Source organism: Micromesistius poutassou (genome assembly GCF_964030765.1).
Source record: "Micromesistius poutassou genome assembly, chromosome: 4".
Lineage (NCBI taxonomy): Eukaryota > Metazoa > Chordata > Actinopteri > Gadiformes > Gadidae > Micromesistius > Micromesistius poutassou.
In genome coordinates, this window is record NC_140274.1 from 10,606,956 (window position 1) to 10,620,648 (window position 13,693).

The 13,693-nt window shown below is 40.5% G+C and overlaps 1 pseudogene across 1 annotated transcript; it reads right to left on the reverse strand.

Moving 5' to 3' along the window:
* Positions 1 to 734: 734 nt before the first annotated feature.
* Positions 735 to 8,094, reverse strand: LOC311342337 (annotated as a pseudogene). Its single transcript has 6 exons — positions 7,689 to 8,094; positions 7,464 to 7,509; positions 2,112 to 2,203; positions 1,783 to 1,893; positions 1,086 to 1,359; positions 735 to 941 (listed from the first exon to the last, which is right to left on the reverse strand). The product of its transcript is annotated as an uncharacterized misc_RNA (transcript).
* Between the last annotated feature and the right edge of the window lie 5,599 nt (positions 8,095 to 13,693).

Genomic DNA, 13,693 nt, shown 5'->3' on the forward strand with positions numbered 1-13,693 from the left:
TTTAGACGGGAAACTGTCAGAGCAAAAAAACGCCCTGCAGCTTTATCCAAGCTTTCTCCAGCCATTGCTGTGAAATATATTAGTTTACAGTTTTTCCTCATGTCTGGCCCCACGGATCGAACTCCTCGACAACAAGAGGAAGTGCAACTCCTTGAGACGGGCATGGGAAAGAGAACACTTACTGTTATGGAAAATGGTTCGCATGATGAGGTAATCTACATTTCATGTGCAGTTGTTGATGGTTCATAGTTGTTTAACTCTTTGATTCAGCACATCACTCATGTTCAACATGTTTACAGAAAGTTATCATTCATCAGTGTTAGGCTCAGTGTTAGGCTCACATCATTATCTTTATTGTTAATTGTCATTGTCGTTGTGGACAGCCCTTCACATCACTCTTTATGTAAAACCTTTATTTAGATTACGGTCCCTTAAAAAGTGGGAGGCACATATACAAACTGTTGTAATTCCTACACCGTTCACCTGATTTGGATGTAAATTGTACATGTTTGTTTAATTTCAAATCCATTGTGGTGGTGTATAGAGCCAAAAAGATTAGAATTGTGTCTAAATTGTTATGGACCTGACTGTCTGTAAAAAAAAAAAAAGCTAGGTTGGCCGACCTGGTGGTTAATATATATATATTTATATAACAAATTATATATATATATATATATATATATTTATGTAACAAATACAATCTTTGGACCCAGAACTACCTAATCAATGGGGTGTTAAGCGTGTGTAACAAATTCTAGCACCTGGATATAAAGGTCATAACCATTTGAAGCTGAATCAATTAAAGGGTTGATTGCCGACTGAAGTGCTGCCAGATCTTCAGCAGGCAGAGGCGGTTGAAATTCCGGGACCTGAACTCCTCTGACAGAGGTCTCTGGGGTCATCAGGGAACCCTCCCCGTCCAGTTCTCCATTTTGCAGGTCCTAAATGATGACATTTTAATGCAACACACATGTCACGTTACGCTTGGACCTCCAATAATATTTCAGGAATTATAGTAGTATGCTTGCTTCATGCTAGCCCTGAAGTACAGAATACAAAACATTTTAGCACAGCAATGAGGCTACCTCAAGATTTTCACTGTCCTGTGGAATGTTGAGGTGTCCCATCTGCCACAGCTGCTCTGGGGTGTGGTTTCTCTCCGTTCTGAGGGGATGGTGATTCCAGCCAGCTACAAGGACCTGTAGTGCTGCTCGAAGGCGAGGCAGAAAGACATAATGCACGCAGAAAAGGTGCATTATGTTTGCTATGTCCAAAACACCATCTTCCTCGAGCGTGTGAAGCACATCATAAAAGATGCAAGTCACAGCCATCCACACGTCTCGCCACATCCGTTCAATCCTGTAAAAGTACAGATGTCTGTCAGGCATGGGTATTGGCAAAACAACAAAGCTGATTTGTTTAATCAGGGCTGTACCATAGCATATCATATAGATATGTCAATTAAACAACACTTATTAACCAGCCATTAACCGTTACTCATCAAGATTAAATGTAGCCTATTTATAGTGGAATTGGGGTTGTGCCGCACAACAGAAACGCTTTAATTCTTTTCTCTTACAGCTGTCTGCACAGACCAGGGCTCAAAATGCTTTTTTTGTCTTACCGGAAAGGGTAGATGAAAACATTACACACACACACACAGAAAGATCAAATGAAGATAAGCGTTACACAAGTTGACGTGAAATGAAACCTTCTCAAGTAAAAAGCCACGCTAAACGCTAAAGCTATAAAACAATTTTCTTCCAAAGTATTTCACATGACCATTGATTGTGTACACTCTTTCCCGAGATAAAGCTAGCTCGACCGGTTCCACGTCTCTCGAACATGAAGTGGGCAATGTCCACATTTTCTACGCCTTGATCTCCACAAACCCTGCAACATAGGAAAAATATAAAGCACCATGAACATCTGCAGCAGTAACACATAGCAGTGATTCAGAAGTAATGTCAATAGGTTTCACAAAAAACATTGAAAGGGCATTAAGATTTTTCTCAAATACATTTTCTGGATATTAGGGATACAGCATTAAGGAAAACTTTCAAATAAAAAAATGAATGAGATGACATTTCTTATTTATAAAAAATAATAACCTTGATGGAACACCATGTAACCGAGTGGCCTTAAGGAAAAAGGAGAATGCTGTATTGGCACGGTTGTTAGTTGCTGCATCCAAGTACAGGATCTGTGTAAATTAACATTGATTAATAACCAAAAAGGGTTATGTACACAGCAATTACAATCAAAAACAACATTTGACAGTTAAATAGGAGAATAACAGATTATAGTCATAATTAAGGGACAGTCAAAGGTTTAGGTCTAATACAATAACAACAGTGTTAAACTTAATCATAATATTAATAAGGATTAACAGGTTCTGTAGGGTGCCTTAAAAAAATTGTATTTACCTGTATTTTTTTCTTATGAAATGTTATGAAATTGAAAAAAAGAAAAACATTATTTTTGGGCCACAGAGTGACAAATATGTTTGCCAACAATAAAAGTAGTGTGACCATGGATGTATTCTCAGCAAAACTTTTTAGTTTTAGTCACTACGTCTCGGGCAACATGACCAATCTGTATGAACAGGTGAGACAGCACAGAGGACAGTCTGATAAGGCAAGGCAAGGCAACTTTATTTATATAGCACTTTTCATACACAAGGCAGACTCAAAGTGCTTCACATATAAACATTGTCATACAATAAAATAAAATAATAGATAAGTAAAAAGTAAAATAGATAGAAAATGAAGGCAAAGTTAAAAAAAAAACATTTTAGAACGGCAGAGATAAAAATGCATTTTAGAAAGTGAGAAAATAAAGGAAAAGTTACTAATAAAATAAAAAATAGAAGCATTGTAGATTTAAGATTTAGCAGAAAGCTAAAGCAAACATAAAAGTCTTCAGTCTTGTTTTAAAAGCTGTCAGAGTTGGGGCAAGTCTTAAATCCTCAGGGAGTTTATTCCAGCTATTTGTTGCATAGTAACTAAATCCTGCTTCCCCATGTTTCGTGTTGACTCTGGGGATAATTAACAGATTGGTCTCAGAGGATCTTAGTGGTCTAGAAGGCTTATGTAGTGGAAGCATATCAGTTAAATATTTTGGCCCAAAACCATGTAGGGATTTATAGGTTAGCAACATGATTTTAAAATAAATTCTCTGACATACAGGGAGCCAATGTAATGATTTAAGAATTGGTGTAATATGTTCACATTTTTTGGTCTTTGTTAGAACTCTAGCAGCAGCATTCTGAACAAGCTGTAGTTGCCTTAGAGTTTTTTTTTGGGAGACCTGTAAGGAGACCATTGCAGTAATCAAGCTTGCTAGTGATAAAGGCATGTACAAGTGTTTGTAAGTCTTCGGTAGACATGAGCCCTCTAAGTCTTGCTACGTTTTTAAGGTGATAATATGCAGATTTTGTAACTGATTTGATGTGACTGTCGAAATGTAAATCTGAATCCATGATAACCGCTAGATTTCTGGCTTTGATTGAGGTTTTCAGGGACAGAGAGTGAAGGTGTTGGGTAACTTTAAGCCTTTCAGTTTTAGCACCAAATACAATTATCTTGGTTTTGTCCTCATTTAGTTGAAGGAAATTTTGGCACATCCAGTCTTTGACTTGCTCAATGCACTGGCACAACAGATCTATGGGCTGATAGTCATTTGGTGATAGAGATACATAGATTTGCATGTCATCAGCATAGCAGTGATGGTCAATATTGTTATTTTGCATGATTTTCCCTAGTGGGAGCATGTAGATGTTGAATAGAGAGGGTCCTAAGATCGAACCTTGTGGGACTCCACATGTCACGTTTGTTGATTCTGAGACAAAGTCGCCAATGGAAACAAAGTAGTTCCTATTTTGTAGGCAGGACCTAAACCAATTTAAGACTGTGCCTGAAAGCCCCACTCAGTTTTCTAATCTGTCCAAAAGTATTGTATGGCCTACAGTGTCGAATGCAGCACTGAGGTCTAGTAGCATTAGTATTGAGATTTTGCCAGTCTGTGTTAAGACGGATGTCGTTTACAACTTTAATAAGGGCGGTCTCAGTGCTGTGAAGGGGTCGAAATCCGGATTGGAAGGTGTCATAGCAACCAGTTGATGCCAGGAAGTCACTAAGTTGCTGGAGGACAACTTTCTCAATGATTTTACTTATGAAGGGTAGATTTGATATTGGTCTGTAGTTGTTAATAATAGAGGCATCTAGGCTCTGCTTTTTTAAAAGGGGTTTGATAACTGCAGTTTTTAAGGCTTTTGGGAAAGTGCCTGATTGGAGAGAGTTGTTAACTATTTGCAATATGTCTATTGCTAGGCAGTCAAAAACATTCTTAAAGTGGTTGGTAGGTAAAGTATCGAGGCAACAGGTGGATGGCTTCAGTTGTGTCACAGTTTCCACAAGAGTTTTAGAGTCTGTGACATTAAAGCATGTCATTGCCACGTGTTACGAACCCTCCTCAGGTGGAATCGCTCAGTCTAGGGGTGTAGCAGGGAGGAGGATTCGCAACATACGGCGACATGCACAATAGGCTACACAAATGGGGTTGGTGATGTCGTGATGCGGAAGTACAGGCGAACAAGAGCTTTAGAAATGCTAGCATGTATTTATTTACAGTGAGTGAGTAATCAATGGCCCGCCACAACATGTGGACGCGGCTACAGGACAGACAAACAGAACAGGTAACATGTAAACTGTACAATGAGGGAGGGCGCCAAAACAAGCGAGTACCAAATAAACAAAATAAACATAACCCCCTCTCACTGCTATCCCTATCCTCTACTGCTACCTAATCTATCACAACAGATCAAACCCCAATCAGCTTGACTAAACTCACTAAGCTACCGGTCCCTTTTCTAAACCCAATAAATACATAGGTGGTACCCGCCTGGGAAACTAACCTAATGTATTTAGACAAAAAGTACCTGCATGATGGAACATGTATGCCCATGGGCTTCTTACCTGAAAACTACCTCGCCCTCCCAAGCTAAGCGACGGGGGACAAGACAGACTGGTAAGGAGAGACAAACAGGGTAAACTAGAAAGAACAAAAGAAAAAGGAACAGCAGCAACAAAAATGTGACAAAAAGCTCTCCTCCACTCATGGAGCAAACACAAGCAGACTAAATAGGAAGGACAGCATGCTCTGCCAATCCAATGGGCGGAGATCAGCAGGTGCATCCACTTGACAGTCATTGTCAGACAGACAGCGCAGACAGACAGGATGCAGCAGGGGGTGAAGTACCTGGGGAAGAGCAGCAGGGGGAGACGGAGAGCAGGAGGGGTAGGAAGGGGCAAAACACAGCAGCAGAGCAAACAACCATGACGTCCGTAACACCACGTTACATTTGCCTGAATATGGTGGCAGTCCAGCATTTTTGTTTAAAGTGGAGACATTGATGGCGCGTCTGATGCCTTCAATTTTATCAGTATAAAATGCTGCAAACTCATTGTATTTCTGAGTGGAATGAAGGTCAGGTGGAATTTGTGTTGGGGGCTTGGTCAGTCTGTCAACAGTTGCAAATAGGGTTTTGGCATTATTAGTATTGGTTTTAATGATATTGGAGAAAAATGTTTCTCTAGCACTTTTTAAGTCTAAATTGTAAGCACAGAGGCTCTCTTTATAGATGTCATGGTGAATATGAAGTTTTGTTTTACGCCATATGCGTTCAGCCTTCCTGCATTCTTTTTTCTGGGCTGTTACAAAAGCAGTTTTTCTCCAAGGTGCCTTTTGCTTTCCAGAAATCGTTTTAACCTTATAAGGTGCAATGACATCTATGACTTTCAAAATTTTCAAATTAAAGTTTTCTAAAAGATCATCAGCAGAACATGGGTTGAGAGGTGGTAGCAAGGAGATGGCCTTTTTAAAAAGTACATTAGAATGTTCATTGATATACCGTTTTTTGACAGTATTTGATTTTGTCTGTATGTCGGGAATAAAAGATATATTAGAAAGAAAAGAAGAAAGAAAAATATTAGAAAGAAAACACAGAAATGGTCAGACAGTGAAGGATCAGTCACAGAGAGATCTGAAATGAGTAGCCTCTTTCACATGTTGAGACATTTCAAATGTGTCCAAAATGGTAAAAAGTTTCTTTGCACACTTATCATTAAAATCATCAGTATGAAAATTGAAGTCACCAGTTATAACTAGACAGTCAACGTCTGTTGAGATGCTAGACAATAATTCTGTAAAGTCATAGAAGAAATTTGCAGCGTATGTGGGTGGCCTGTAAATAATTAATAGGAGAACTCTGGGGGAACATTTCAATACAGCACAAAGGTATTCGAATGGTGGAAAATCACCAAATAGCATCTGTTTCCCCTGAAATACATTTTTAAATATAGCAGCGACCCCTCCACCTCTTTTTCCAGATCTACATACATCAAAAAAGTTATAGTTGGGAGGAGCTGTCTCTATCAGAACGGTTGCACTGTTATTTTGTTCTAGCCAAAAAAGATTTGTTATTAAGAGACCTAACATTAAGTAGACCCATCCTGATGGTGTTATTGATAGGCTTTAAGGTTGATTTTGGTTTGGAGGGAATAGGTGTGAGATTTGAGAGGTTAGCAGTGTGTCTAAGTTTCCCTTTGTTTACTCTCTTAGTGATTACAGCAGGAATGCAAAAGTTGCCATGTTTTGATGTAGGCAACCTTGGGTTCAACAGATTATGCAAAACCTCCTTTGTGCTGTGTCTACGGCTGAACCCTTTTTTGTCTCAGTAATAATCAGGACTACTATCAGTACAGGGAGGGGGGGGCTGGGGCGCCCTCCGCTTGGGTGTTATCAGACTGTGGTCATGACATGGGGATGGTATCATTGACGCAGATGCAAGTTTGATGCCAACATTTCTCAGTTTCTTAAATTCATCTGGAAAATCATAAAGGGAGGAGACAGTGGAACTGGAGTTGTCGTTGTGGCTATGGGAGAGATGAGGCTGGTGGTCATCATCAATGGGGGACAGCTGGAGGTCATCATCGATGGGGGAGTGCTGGAGGTCATCGTCCAAGGGAAGGCACAGGCAAGTTTACATAACGGTAAGTGCCACACTGCTACTGTTTTTGCACTTTGGAGGAATGCATTTATTTTCAAGTTGACTAAACATTTTTATTTATTTTCCAAAAAAGTAGGCTAGTGTACATACAAGCTTTATTTTATATGTTTTTCCCATAACACTTTCCCCCCACACAATTCTATGTTTTCACTTGAAAAATACAAAAAACTTTTTAGTCTGTATTTTCCTTGAAAACCAAGCAAGTAGACTCATAATACTAGCCATTTATTATATAGCAAATCACAATATTGTCCATCATATTTGCACTATTTAACCAAATCCTGCAGCACTATTGCCACCTATTTAGTATTTAACAACTTTTTCTGGGGGAAACCGTGTGAAGCATAACTGAAATTAATAACTAATTGGATAATGTATGCATAAATTGTACTACCTTTCTGGAAAATCCATCAACTCCACCAAATGTTACCAGGTTGTACCTATGAATAAAAGTAATAAAATAAGAAAATGACCATGTCATACATTTAATTGTCATGCATGCCTTAATTATTTATTTACTGTTTAGTACACATCCATATTGACTCATATCACGCCCAGGAAAATAGATAACCTGATTTAATTTAGCTTAAAAGTCATGAAGACAGAACCTAAACCATACCTGATGAGTTTATGGTTTGTGTTGATGTGCACCAATGCAAGGGGACCTCGTACTGAGTATGATCTTCGTACAGTGCAGCCAAGCCTTGCAAGTCGGGACAGGACTCCAGCTGCATCCACACGATGCATTGCGTCTGTAATCCTCTCCCATTGAACACGGCTACCCATTGCCATGAGCTGTCCCTTTACACTCCTGTACCCTGCATTGGGCATCTGTGTTTTAATGGTTCTGACCAGGTTATCGAGCTCTGCGTCAGTCATGGTGCTGTAGAATCCTCACGCTCAGCCCATACTCTGCCATCCTTCGAAAAATAGTACTTGGTGATACACCTAATAACTGAGCTATGCATGGTACAGAGAATTGTGAGTCTTAACAAATGATGCAGCTGATCTTTCTGGATGATCATTCTGGGGTTTCCCCTCAAACCCACAGCTGTGTCAAAATGTGATTCAGTTGGACTGTTCTCAACTGCTGCATGGACCAGCTCCAACAAATTGTTTAACTGCTGCAAAATATCATTGTCTATGTGGATCTGGGGCCGTATTCACAAAGCTTTTTATCTTACCGCTAGGAGTGCTCCTAACTCGCGCTAAAACATTTTACATGGAGTTTTTTCTTAAAAGTTATTCACAAAGCCGCTGAGACCTACTCATACTAAGGATAAATCACTAAGAGTGAACTAAGAGTAACGCCCCCTAACGCCCCCTTACGTCGATTCTCATGCACGAGTTTTGAAGCGGTCAGTACGGTGATTGGCTGTTGAGTACCGGCGGTCTCCGTGAAACTCATTCGCAACTTCCCACAAACGAGCCCACTAAATCAGTGTTTCTCAAACCTTTTCGGTCATCCCCCACTTTGGACAAGGGGGGATTTTCAAGCCCCACCTGCCCCCATCGCCCCAACACAATGCTAATGAAATAGCAAGCTTAACATTTCCAAATTTATTGAAGTAACATCAAGTTACATCATGTTGTATCTAAATTCTAACTCAATAACATCAAATAACAACAAGTTCAACAATAGAGAAAATAAAAGTGCAGCTGTGTCATAACTTGCATCAAGTTCAAAAATAGAGAAAATAAAAGTGCAGCTGTGTCATGACAAAAATAACTTATGAGACCTATCCCTGCTTGAGTGGCTGCAAAGCTGCAAGCTTAAAATGTTAAAATGGAGGCCTATATTTCAAATAAAAAAAAAAAAAGCATTATTAGTGACACATCTACAAAATATGCGAGCAGTGCCCCCGGCCGAGAAGCGAGCTTGAGTGTCAGCGGACACACTATCGGACGTAGAGGACTCCAGCAATGAGGCTCCGCAGCATCGGGACGAAGCTGCTGCTTGATTACAAAACACCTAAAGACGACTCTCTTGGTGTGTGATCGTGGTGGGGAGAGACAGATTTATCCTCGCCATCCCGGCTCAGCGCAGCAAGCGAGCGAGACTTCTCCGGTGCTGGATCTGACATTCAGGAGCGGAGGAGTCAAACAGAAAACTAAAACCGTCAACAGTGGATGATGTGCTTTTTTGCACGGCAATCTAAAGCACCACGCCAAACACCGCTAGTTGTTATGTACTCACTTTGTGTACATTGTGTGAAGACACAATAAAGAGACTGGCGTTACTCAGGACGTGACTTTACTGCAGCTCGGCGCGCGTACACACACGGCAGTACAGGGTACAGCGAGGGACACACAGTTAGGCAGCTACGGAAGCCCAAAGGCAAACGCGAACTCCAAACAATACATTACACTAGTGTAATTCCCCGGCGTTCCATCTTATGTGACCTAATTTTCCTTCGGGTGCGGGTCGGGCGTCAGTATCAATTTATAGCGGGTCTGGTCGGGTGTGGAATGTAAATCACGCTACTGTCGGAACACGGGTCGGATGTGGTTTTAAGTTTTGTGGGTAAGGACGGGTGCGGACGGGTTTGCAAAATAAGACCCGTGCAGGACACTTTTTAAAATCCCCTTCAGTGCGAAACATGTATTTGCCACATCTTGCTCCGACTGTTTTTGACTAATTTGAAAATGTTTAGCTACCCTGGCCTACACCCAAATTTAGGATTGAGTTTGCAATCAGCAAGGCAGGTTAACGAGCACAGCGACGCGGCGCCCCCGATATAGAATGACGAGTTGGAGCGCGGCGACGGCACCTATTTTATTGCATGAACAAATATTGATATATATCTTATATCGACATTCTGCTTGAAAATACGAGATATGACTTTTGGTCCATATCGCCCAGCCCTACTGTCAAGCTTTTGCTCCTACCATAAGAAATATGGAGTTTTCAGTGAAATTTCCTCCCGTTTGCGCCCCACCTGTCACGTCTCTATTCCCCACCAGTGGGGCGCGCCCCACACTTTGAGAAGCGCTGCACTAAATCAACGAAAAATAAGGAAATAGCCTAGGCTACAAATGAAGTCCTATCAAACAGTTATGGACAGTGCAGTTAGCAGAATACACGCACGATGACAAGTTTGTGCATACCACGATAATGACGTTGTATGCACGTTAAAAAGAGAGCCAAAGCAAACAATAAAAATACGTAAATTGCATTATATCAAGGAAGTAATTAAAAGCACCCTGCAAACTATTATCCAATGAGCATATTTCCAGCACTTAAAGTTTGGGCGTAGCCAGAGATTGTAATTAAGGTGCGCCTGTGAGAGTTTGGGTGGCCTCAAGTTCACGGTGATTTACCGGAACGCTGTTAGAATAACTGCTGCAAGTGTCCAGTGGAAGCCAGGGTCCGGAGCGATCGATACGACCATCCTGAAAGCAGCCCTGGCTCTCCACTAAATCACTCCACGCTGTACATGGGGGAATGAAATGTATGGATATAATCGCAAAATCCAATAGGGGGGTTTCCTTCACAGCCCCGCTTCTGTGGTAGCGAATGCGTGGACCTAGACCGGTCACTACGCAGTCCTAATGCAACGCGCACCGCGCACCGCTCACCTCGCTCTCTGTCACATTTTGCTTTAAATCGAAAGAAATCCTTGTAATGAATCAATTCTGAAAATATTTAGGTGTGCCAGGACCACGCTTGGGCGTCCCAGGCACACCCATGCACACCCGTGGCTACGCCACTAAACACTTTAAATATCAGCCCATACTGCCGTTCAAGTCCTCCTATCATGATGAATGAAGGAGAAGACAACGTGAAACGCAAGCGAAAGCCCAACTGGTCCGACTCCCGACTCCTTACTGAGCAGATTATAAACTCAATACAATAAATTATCTTACAATAAATGATTAGATAGTAATCATAAGTAATAAGTAAAGTAGTTATAGGCCTATTATTTTTTACTTCAAACCATTTATTTTTATTTCAAATAAATAATGATGATTAAAGTGTTGTATTACTATTAATACATGAGACAAATAATGATGGGTTAAGTGATTTATTTATATTTATATATTAAATAATTAAGGATGATTAAAGGTACATTTGTAACATTGCCCCCGTGTGTTTTAACCATCACTGATGGTTGCGATATTCCTAAATCGTCGTCATTGCAAAGTTGCATTTTCCCTGTTGCTAAATATCGGAGTGTTATTCACTAATTCCACAAGAATTCCACACAAACAAGTTTGATACCCTCACGATTTTGCCTATATCGCCTTATCAATTCACAGTCTTCCATTGTCTCCATAACGTCTCGCAGCCATTTTCCGATTCTTTGTGAATAGGTCTTACTGAGTTAGGAGTCCTCTCGAGGACTTTTAAGCTCTCCTAGACTTAGGTGCTACTTTTAGGCCTAAAATACTTTGTGAATTGCTCTTATAAGAGCAAAAAAAGTTAGGAGTCATAAATTTGCAAATGCGCTGGTGAAAATTTTTCAACTTTGAAAATGTTGATACTGGCTAAATGATACTGGCTCCATAGACTGAGGGAAGAAACAAACCTTTTTTTAATATTATAATAGCGATTTTATAATGATAGAACGCCGGTTCTGAATCGGTGAAGTATTCCTTTAATGAATAGAACTATACAAGTTATGGTGGGTGGTGTTAGATCAAAGAGTGTAGAAATAGAGAATGAAACCCCACAGGGGAGTTTTATTAGTCCAGTTTTATTCAATATAATGATTAATGACATTTTCTGCAAAGTAGAGGGAGCATTCGGGTTGTCTTTGTTTGCTGACGATGGGGCTATCTGGAAAAGAGGGCGAAATGTTGAGTTTATTTTAAAGCAGATTCAAAGAGCATTAGTGTCAGTAGAGGAATGGGGGAACACATGGGGCTTCAAAATATCTGCCTCTAAGTCTTAAGTTGTTTGGTATTTGGCTTTAAAAGGAAGCTGCCTAATATTGGTTTGGATATGTATGGGTCTCCAATGGAGAAGGTAAAAGCTTTCAAATTTTTGGGCGTTTGGTTTGAAGAGCGGATGACTCGGGCTGTGCATGTCAATAAAATTTTGTTCTGAATGTTATCAGAAGTCTAGCTGGCTGTGAGTGGGGAGCTGACAGGGAGTCAACTTTTCCAGGCCATGATCAGATCTTCCCTTGACTATGGGTGCTTTGTGTATGGGTCTGCGTCTAAATCTGTTCTGGCAAGGCTAGATGTGCTGCAGGCTAGGGCTTTGAGGCTTTGCTGTGGGGCTTTCAGAACTTCCCCAGTCCCTGCCCTGCTTATTGAAATGGGAGAAATGCCCCTATGGTTAAGGCACATTAAGTTAGGGTTACAGAGTCTGATGGAGACAATAAGTATAAAACATCTTTTGCAAATATAAATCAGTGGGCTGGGAGGCTGGGTTTGGAACAGGTTAGTATAGCGGAACATACAAGCTGGCTACCTACGCCATATTGGGTGCTGCCCGAGCTGAACATTGAACTGGTCTTTCTGCAGGACAAAGATAAGAAGCTGGTAACTTTTACAGATGGATCTAGAGATCCAGTTAGTGGGAGAGCTGGGTTTGGGATGTATGTGGAGCAGCTTGGGGTGAAGATTGGCCGGTGCATCTCTAATGGGACCTCTGTTTTCAGAGTTAATGCAATCCTATGGTCTTTAAGGTGGATTGAGGAAACCAGACCTAGTGAGTTTATCATCTGTTCTGACTCTGCAGATGCTCTGGAAGCCTTAAGAGAGGGGAAATCTAAGGTGCGGCCTGATATTAGGCCGCGCCTTAGAATGTCATATTATTGACATTCTAACTGTGTTTTTTAGAATTGGGTTTAGATCTAACATCACCTTTTGCTGGGTTCTGGGACACGCTGGGGTTGGGGGGAATTTATTTTATTTATTTTATTTATTCAGATCCCCATTAGCTTCCACAGCTGTGGTCGCTAATCTTCCTGGGGTCCACATAAAACACAAAAACAATACAGACATATAAACATACATACTGTAAAAAATCCTATCAATATCACAAAAGTTAAAAACAATGTATATATATATACAACACTTCAATACATTGTACAAACATCATTAACCTCTCAATAAAAAAGCAAAGTCCATTGACAGGAGAAAAAGTGAGTTTTAAAACTGACAATATGCAATACATAATAATTTTACAAGTTTACAAGTACATTAAGCATAGAGTCAATCCTGTTGTGTAGATTCCCTCAGCATCTGTTTTAGTGATTTTTTTTAGTCTATATTTACCCTTGATGCTTCTTATGCTAATGGGTAAGGAGTTCCACTGACTGACGGCTCTGTAAATGACTGCCTTGTTCAGTTGATTTGTTTTGGGCTGTGGGAGGTCAAAACAGCCTTTTCTGACCAGTCTAGTCATATGACTGTGCCTTGAGCCTGTCTGAACAAGCTGTTCTGAAAAAAAATTGGGTGTCCTATCAACAACTGCATTTTGGGTAAACATTACAAGACTAGATGTTACTTTAGCCTCAACGGTCAACCATGACAGACTGTTGTGCATCTTCATGACATTAGTTCTAAAAGAACATTGAAGAACCAATCTTGCAGCTCTATTTTGAGCAAGCTGGAGTTTTTTTATGTGTTTTTTAGCGGCGCTGGACCACACGACCATACAGTACCCTAAGT